A 10,000-nucleotide genomic window follows, 5' to 3' on the forward strand; every position below is an offset into this window, starting at 1 on the left:
GAGGGCCTGGGGTGGAACTTTGCTAAAGGACTGTTGCAATTTGGAGTCGAAAGATTACTGGGTGGACAACTCGCAAGATATCAATAATTTAGAGGCTCGGGCTTTGCAGCATTCGCTCCTCTCGTTTAAACATCATATTAGCTCATGTAGGGAGGATGTACACACTGATAGTCTTGTTCTAAAGTCTGATCTGGAGAGTGATGGTTGCAGAAACTCCGGCGTTAATAATATTCTCAAAGACATTTTTGACTGCTGCAGAGAATTCAACTTCAGCCTTGACGTACATTTTGTTCCTTCAAGTAAAAACCCGGCCGATTTCCCTTCCAGGAAAGTTTCCGACATGGATTGTATGGTGTCAGAAAGGGCCTGGGGGAGATCGATCGTCTCTTTGGGCCCCACATCTTCGACCTTATGTCTTTGGATAGCAATTGTCGACATGATGGAACAAGTCAGTGCTTGCCCCGCTTTACCCATTGTGCAACTCCGTTTTCTAGCGGAATTAATGTTTTTGCACAGTCTCTGCCTTCGGACCACAACTTGTATGTGGTCCCGCCGTTGGTGGAAATTGCGCCCCTTCTGAAATGCATTTTCGAGCAAGATTTTCAGAGTGCGTTTACTATTATTATCCCGGACTTCAACCTGGTGGGGGTTGCCACAGTCGCTTGCTGTCAATCGAGTCCTTCTGGGAAGAACAAACGAATGTGGCGTTTTGTTGTTCTCCTCTCAAGTCGGTCAGCATTGGTTCTCCAGGAAACTTCAGTGGGATCTATGGGCTATCCGCTGTGTTTGCTAAGGCTCACCTGATTTCATCTTTAGGTTATGCGTCCGTGGAAGTCTGCCCGCCGCTGTTCAGCTTGCCTTTATCCCAACGATTCCGACGCAAATTGCTGTCAGGCATGCGGAACATCAACCGCACTCCAGCTCGTTGCTACGATGACTGTTTGCGTGGATGAAGTGGCAATCCAGGAGCGGTTCAAGGAATTCCAATCTGTCATGTGCTCCAACCCTGAACAAAGACAGACATCCGCACTGGAGCTGCAGCTTTCTCAGTTTTTGGTTGCTTTGTCGCCCCCTAGGACGGTGACTTCTTTTACTGCTAATGACATTGTTAAATTTCTTATTTCTAAGGATAGGTCAGGTAAAACTGTAGTGCATTCGCCCTCGTGCTCAAGAGCTTCTTGCACCTGTCCAAAACGCTTAGCAGCCGGGTCAGTCGATTCTCTTATGGGTCGTTTGAGAGCCATCTTTAATAGTCTAGGACGTGTTAATGATTCTAACCCAGTCGCTCATCCCCTTGTGAAACACTATTTGAAATTTGTCAGACAAGAGCAAACGGGTTTAGCCATTACATCTACTCAAGCGGTCCCTTTGTTTTTCGATAAATTTCGGTGACTTATAGCTTTCCTCTGAGGTCGATGTGTTCATCAAGCGTCCCTTTCACGCGCAGATAAATATATCCTCGTTCGGGACGCTACATTTTTTGTAGTGGATTTTTTCACCGGGGATAGAGCCTCTGACCTCGGTCGCCTTCAATCTCGTAACGTTTTTAAGTTAAGAGACTGAAAAGGCTATTTGCTCAGGTCACCCTTGCTAAGAATATCCGCACAGGTTCACCTCGCTCTTTCGCCCTGATTAAATTTACTCATCCTGAAGTTTGCCCTGTTGCCTGGGTTCACTATTAATTACATTGCAGTTTGCCAGTGCCTCGTGATTTCACTGGACCAAGGATACCTTTTTAGAGTCACAGAACGCAATGAATAAGTAGGGAACAAATCCTTTACGGGTTCCGCGGTCAACAATCGTTTGAGGAAACACCTTTTAGAGTCCAAACTCCATGCTGGAGAGACTTTGCATAGTTTTCGGGTGGGATTGTCCAACCCTCTTATACCGCATTCACACCAAAGTTTAAACACGTTTAAACGCTGTTTAGTTAAACATGGCTTAAAATTGTTTTCTTGATACAAGTTACTACCTGACATAATGTAGACTACAAATTCAACACAATGAAGACACTCATTAGAACTTACACGAACCCTACGTAAAATTCAGTCTTTCAGCCTTCCGTTGCTCATTTTTTATTTTGTTAAACCTGGTTTCATTAAACGTGTTTAGTTGGTGTGAATCTGGTATAAGACTTTTAGGTTGCTCCCAGGAAGACGTGGCCCAATATTTGGGCTGGAAAAGTGGGGAGGTCGCAAAATGGTATATGCAGCGATCGCGTGCTAACGCATCTGTTACAATTTTGGAAAGCGTATTCCCCAGAGTGGCTTCTGATTTAGTAACCCCGGTTGTACACACCGATAATTTGGACGCTGCTGTATAGGTTACCCTGAGATGCATATATGAGGGGTTGGGTTTCTGAGTAATGGAAAAAATAACGTTTAAGATTAAGTTTAAGTTATCCACGGACTTTTGGAACCACGAACGCGCTTAGATCGGAGGCGAGCATGTACATCAGACACCTCTAGGAACAAAGTTTTCCATTTTAGCCACATTTCGTTAGGGTTATGTACTCCCTTGAGCTCATCTCATGGTTGGACTAAAATGTCAGAGCGAAAGCTATTACGATTGAAATTCTTAAATTGTCAATAAATAATAGTGCTAGTTCCCTTGATAACAGAAGGTGACGAAATCTTGCGGTAGACGTAGATCAAACCGTGATCCCTAATTCCAATATGAGACACCCCAGAACAAGTGGTATTGTCTGGAAGATTGGTAAAAATAACATCCATCAGGCCCGGCCAGGGGTTTTGGGTATACGGTATCCCGGGCCGTTTTCATTCAGGTATATTGTATTTTTTGGTCAAAATTCGGGTATAAAGTATTTAGTTTTTCGTGAATTTTAGGTATTTGGTACGTGGTACAGAAATGTATGATTCAGTTTTCAGTTTTATTATCGCTCTATTACTCACCAGAAATAGTGCGAGATTCTCGAAATTGTTACTGTTTGGCTTTCAAAATCAAATTTGTGTTGCTGAAATAACAGGTGAAATCCATGTGATGACCATGGTAACTGATTGACTCAGCGTCACTGCAGACATCATCCGTTCTGTGAGTGTTAGCGTCAACAGCCTGTTTGGAATAGCTTGCAAAATAAGTGTTGAGTTCTATGTCTCTTCGTCAGCTGATGCTGTGGGTTTTTTCCTAGTAAACTTTCAGACAGGGCATTGTGAACGTGTGTTCTTCAATGGCAGTGCATCATTGAAGCAAATCCACGGGATATGCTCTAAGTCAAAGAGAAAAGTTATTCTTGTGGATAGAGGAGCCAACCAAATCAAATAATTCGATGCCGTATCCAAACAAGTGACTAATCTCACTGGATCTGGTCACACTGGATCAAGGGATGGGTGTGACTTAACTGCTTCTTTCTCGCATCCAACAGGAGAATGTTGCGAGAAGGATTCACACTCAATTTTTGTTGTTGACTCAAGCTCTGGAAGGCTTCGACTGATCACCAGTGTTCAAGCCCTAATCAAATACTTGCAAAATCTGTGTCTCCTCCTGTCAGCCTTTAATATGACTGAGTCAACCACAAGGTTAAGTTTTGATGAGATATTTACCCGCGTCCAGCATTATTACGCTTTTCACGAAGAAGCCTTGTTGAAAGTTCGTGGTATCAAGGGCTCAACTTCCCAGACCCAAGGACCAGACGGAACACTATCTGCTACTACCGTTGGCTGAACTCCGTTAAGATGACGTTGGAATGCTTCTCTAGACTGAGGGAAAGGTGTTGGAACTCAATCCAAACTTCACTGATTTAACACATAGACGTTGAAAGCCCCTTAACTCTGTTAAGAACTTCTTTTTCAGTGTGAGAGGAGGTAATCGGACACTCCCAGGATGCTAGACTTTTATGTACGTTTTCCCAGATGAATAAACGAACTATTAAAACGTGTCACAAGTACGAGCTATAGGTACTTTACAAATCCAGTACTACCTTCAGCCTACTTTTGGTGATGTTGACATAAGCCTCTGCGACCTTGCAAAATTACTGAAACCTTGTCTGGTTGCTTATCCAAGAAGCAATTGGAGGAGATCCGTCAGAGGGTACAGCAGTAAGGTAAGAGTGTCAGGCAGAATACCACTAGAAACTTTTCAACAAAAGACAAGCCAGGCACCTCAGTTGCCATTGAACCTCTACGAGTCTGCATCCCCAGATCAACATTCAGTTGACTTTGACGTGCTTCTCAATGAAGACATCCCCGTTCAACACCAAGATACCATCACAGCACGTAACATTGTCATCACCCAGTCTACGTATGTTGTAATTTCCCGAATATACAAACCACGTTATGCTCCAAACAACCCATTGTATATTACAAAACTATTAGAGGATATGGTTGATGATTATGACAGTCTTGGTTATGTAACAACTCTCTGTTACACCCACGAATTTGTTGATCCTCTCTTATTCACTACTTCGGGAGAAGAGCATGTCATCCCAAAAGTGGCCATTATGGGGGCTCTAAGCAAAATTTCAGTTGTTGACAATGAAGCTGTTGGAACAGATTAGGGGGAGTATCCCGATCTTCTTATAGTTTTGCCTATGCGCGAGCCGTCAATATTTCGTGGTATTGCTGTCTCACTTTTGCGGCCTGTGATTGGTTCTAATGTTGAAATTGACGCCGTTGCACTGAATTGGGTTGCTGACGTACGCAAACAAATATGTTTCGCAGGTAGAAAGAATTGAAATTTCGATCAGGCGCGGGTTGATTAGTTTACAGTTTATTTATCCTTATAAATGATGGATCGCGATACAAAACAAATTGCGATTTTGAGACGGCAATACCACATTATATTGACGGCGTTGGGAGAAAATATATTCCGTATTGGGCTCCGCCGCTTCGCGACTCCGCTCAATACAGAATATATTTTCTCCCAACTAGCCGTCAATATAATATGGTATTGTCGTCTCAAAAATCGCAATTTGTTTTTAGTATTATCTGCTCCTGGCCTTGGTGAACGGATCCACTGACACTACCTCTCCTTCTGAAGCCGACGAAGAACCTTTTGTGGAGAGCGTTGATGGACAAGGTGACGACGATTCGATCACCATGAACGCTGACCGACCGCAAAGGAAGAGGAAGAGGACAGTGAACCAAGACTTTCTCTTTTATTAAGATTTGACTTCTTCATTTTCAGGTATTTAGTAATCTGTTTCAAAATAAATTGAGGTATTTAGTATCACACATTTTACGATTTTTGATGATTTTCAGGTATATTGGTATTTTGGGGGGAGAATAGCGGGTATATTGGTATCCCACTACCCCCCCCCCCCCCCCCTTCCCTGGCCGGGCCTGATCGATTAGGGTGCTACTTAATGGCGTAATTCTTTGGCTCTGTAATAAGCTGTTTTAAATTGTAAATATCGGTGATATTTAACAGAGCCTGAGTATTGGCGTTATAAAAAGACGCTGGAAGCATATTACATTTGAAATCACCCATGATAAAATATTCTTTTCCATCCGCATCAAGCTTTCCGACAAAGTCTTCGAACGTAGAGAATAATTCAAAAGGTGAATTCGGAGGTCTATACCACGTTGCAACAATAAAGGGCTTACTTCTTGGCTTGATCCTCGCGCACAATATAATTAGTGTTAGAACGCACATAAAAACATACCTCCGTTTCGGCCGTTAAAAGGTCGATCACGACGAACAATTTTTAGAATCTCTGTACGGTGGCCAATTTACATTATCAACTACGTTGATAATACCAAATTTTTGTATACTACTTCCCCACCGACGCAGCACCACAGTTTCTTTAGAAACTACCCCCTTCATTCATTTGCTATGTAATTATTTGTTAATAAATCTATCCTATCCTATCCTATCCTGTCCATCTTGATTTGTTCTTCTTCGTTAAGGTGGCTGAACAGTTTTTCCGTGGTCAGTGGTATTTATTAAAGGTCAGCACTGATTTTGAAAAACAAAACAAATGTGGTGAGTGCATGAAGAAAACGATTGGAAATGCGGTGTAAAGTCGCTTCCGTTACGTGAACGTCATGATGAATCCTTCAGAGGAACCCACATCTCGTCCCCAGAGTCCACTTTTCTTTTGGTCAGCACCACTCATTTCCAAGGCAGGAACACATCACGGACTTCCGGCTCGTCTACGCAGGCTCAGAAATTTGAAACAACAGTGGTTGTCAACGGTTACAAAAATGGACCTTCAATACGACTACGCATAAATTGTAAATGGCCAGAGTCCGTGTTCTTGGTGCTGACCAAAAGAAAAGAGTACTGAGGAACCAAAAGCAAAATTCTGCGCATGCGCATTAGCTCAGAAATGGGTGACCAACAGTTGTTGGCTGTTTTACCAAATATCTCGCAAACCCGGCATTAGATTTTGCAGAAAGTTGAAATTAAGATAGTTCCGACTACAAATAAGTAGTGGTAGCACTTATCAGTGAGCAAGTTTGAGCTTCTAGGCAATGGCTTAAATGGAAGTATACATATGTGCTTAAAAACTGTACACTAAAAACTGTAATGCCGTGCAACTATCTATGCATTACGTTGGATCAACCGTAAACAGTAATAAGCATAAACACACAACTGTTAGGGCAGATCAAACAACATTCTAATTACAATCCAGGGCCATTCTCATCCCCAGACCCGCCCAGCACTTTTTGCCGCCAGAGGCAGAGCACGTGAACCAGACAGGATGACGAATAGCCTCCCACGCAGACGCAATTAGGGATTCGTCACGCGTTCCTTCCTGTAGGTATTGCGCTGCACATTGTAGACAGTGTAGATAGCTGTTCCTAGTGTAGACAGTGCGCCTACGGGGGATGGTATATATGGGCATACATGAATGTTAAAGAATAACGTATTTAACCTATTTGCATATTTTCGTGATAGCGTATCATGAAATTACGACCCCCACCGGTCCCCACCCCACGAGCGTCTGCTGAAACGAGCCCGAATTTATCAAAGGGAAACCGTGGAGGTATAAATCCTAGATGGCGCAATCTCGTACCCAGAGTCCTCGGGCTTTTTGGCCAGCGGGTGAGCGCCCGGAGAGACTCGAGAAAACGTAGGTTCCGGTCTTATTACGTATGCTCTAGTTTAAACGCAAACAGAAAAGAGAAAACTGTAAACAGTAGAAATGGCGGGTTGAAAGTGTTCGAGAAACAAGAATTTTAGACTTACACGCAAAGAAACTGGAGAAATGATCATTGGCTTGCTGTAAGAGCAAGTGAAGATGAAACCTCTGACGCTTTCGGTAAGTGTATTTTTAGTGTTTCAGCGTACATTCCATCGTTCAGAATGCCATCGTGCAAGCAACACGATCGACAAATTTTTTGTGGAAACGACACAAATGTTCTCTTCTACTACAACTTGATGTTTCCGTAATCCTGAATGGCTTCGACAAGACATTATGCATCAGTCAATTCTAGTAGTGCCCATCCACCCCCTCCCCCCCGGGCTAACCCCCGGGTATTAGCATTTTTTTTTAAAAATAGGCAAATTCCCTGCGGTGGGGACACATAAGCTGTCTAAATGTCCCGGGGTGGGGACGAAGAAAGAGGGCAAATGCCCCGCCCCTGGGATCGAAATAGCCGTGTTCACGTCGGTGATCGTTTTTTGATAAACTAAATATAGTTCACCTTGTCGCTGTAAAGAATCACGTCATTTTAAATGATGATGAATCGCATTTTAAGCTCGCAAGATTGGTCTTGAAGATCGCATCATTTGAATTCGCAAACCTTCTGTATTTTAACTCCACTTTCATGAATTTAAAAATTGCTAGGCTAGTTTTGAATGCGAAATGCGAAGTAGTCGCGTTTACGCAGTCAGTGATTGTTTTGTGATATTAGTTCACCTTGTCGCTTTTATATATTCGTATGCTTACAAGTATAAATGAAGAAATACCTAAAATTGAGAAAACATACCTTTAAAAACATCCACAAGTTTTTCGAGTCCGTGACGGACAAGCCAGTGTTTAACGAAGGCCTCGTCTTTTCCGATAAACTCTTCCATGTTAATTCGAAAACACGCGTGTCAAATGCCCGGGGGTCGCCCCGGGGTAGGCTAATGCCCAACCCCCGGGTCGCGATAAAATTGCGAATGCCCCACCCCCGAGACGGACAACTTGAGCAAATGCCCTGCGGTTGCCAGGGGGGGGGATGGGCACCGCTGGAATTGATTGATGCATTATTCCACGGATTTCTCCTCAAAGAGACTGATGTAATGTTTTCCTACGGTACTTTTGCAACAACAACAGTAATCACTTTTTAGCAGGGGTGGGAAAATTCCCGTGCGTTATAAGACATAATTCAAACCTCGTCGTTTTATTATTTTTGTGATTTATATATTTCTGAGGTAGAAAAAATCAAACAGCAATGAAACTAGTTTTAGATTTTGAATCTCCCTCCGAATTCTGGGGCTTCCGAATTACTTACCGACTTCCTGTCGGACTGCCATTGTTACGCAAGCGGCCAATCAAAAATATGGTTCAAGTCGATTATCCCAGAGTCTCTCCGGGCGGTAAGTACTTCATGTATCCTATATTATTATGGATTTAAATATAAGCTATTTATAATGTATTGATACCCTCATATACCCATGTATAACGATGTATACCCCTACATACCCATGTATACCCATGTATACCGATGTATACCCCTATACCCATGTATACCCTTATATACCCATGTATACCCTTATATACCCATGTATACCCATGTATACCCATGTATACCCCTATATACCCATGAATACCCTTATATACAGTGTGGACGCCTTTATACTCATGTATACCCTTGTTACCCATGTATACCCCTGTACACCGTGTATACCCCTGTATGTACATGTATACCCTTGATCACCCATGCGTACCCCTGTATACCCATGTATACCTTTATTTCTTATTAAACACATTTTGGCAATGTCCAAATATGGTCACAGCGTGCTCAATACTCTTCGTGCGTACACAACGTATATCCTGGGACATACATAATTTTGAGTGTTAGGGAGAAAAATGGTAGTTTTTCCAGTTTTTTTTTTCCAATAAAGTAGAAAATTGTGCTTTATCAGGCGATATTCCACGCAATTTCGCAGGATAATTGTTAAATATTCAGACAATTCTAAAAAAATTTTAAGAACTTAAATAGTGAACAGCACTCTGCGAATTGTATCTGTAAAACTTGTTTATTTTCCAACGCGTTTCATCTAAGCTAGCTGAGTACTTATATTACTTGTCCAAGGAGTTTTACAATAGTACATTAATTAAACGCCTGAATATAAGTATATGTGATGGCATGAAGGCCACGAAAGGTGGTTAAGGTCTGACCGGATTTTCAAAAGGGAAGTACTGAGGCGCAGCTGTGAGATATTAGGGCGAGGTGTGAGAAACAATGTTTTGGTGCAACGGTTTTAGCTAAAACTGTCACTCTAAACCAACGAAACTTCAACTGGACTGACACATTCTGCGTAGAAGCAGCTTCCTCAGTTTTTGACTGAGGTACACTGTTTGTCACGTATTCACAAACTTCAATTTGGTTAGAATGTGGCCACGTCAGGTCAGGGTGTGGGTGGAAATTAATTGGTCCTTTTCCCCGTCTTGAAACAGGGAAATCATATTGGGGCCAACATGATCTTTTCTTTTCTTTTTCATGATCTCGCGCATACCGCAAGTAAAGAGTCGGCAATCCGACAACATACCGAATGAACCCCTCACGACACCCATCCGCGCTATGGCGAAAATTTTCTGGAATCCTAGCGCGCGAACGTTGAAAGGATCTCTGTCAATGAAAGAATGGAGTTCCCAAGGGCATGTGTGGCGCTGTTAACATCTGTTAGGAGCCGAAATAGACAGTGAAGATGGAAATGATTTCAAGTTTATTTTTTCGTTTATACGTGACGTATGGAATGATTAACACCTCCTTCTCGTTTAAGGGAGATACCTCCTCCTTTACAGCGTAAAAAGAAAAAGAAAAAGCGTTTCGTTTGGTAGTGGCCAAAACGCGGCGTCGGGGTCGGGGTTTTTTTTTTTGGAAAA

Source organism: Montipora foliosa, chromosome 11, assembly GCF_036669935.1.
Source record: "Montipora foliosa isolate CH-2021 chromosome 11, ASM3666993v2, whole genome shotgun sequence".
Classification (NCBI taxonomy): Eukaryota; Metazoa; Cnidaria; class Anthozoa; order Scleractinia; family Acroporidae; genus Montipora; species Montipora foliosa.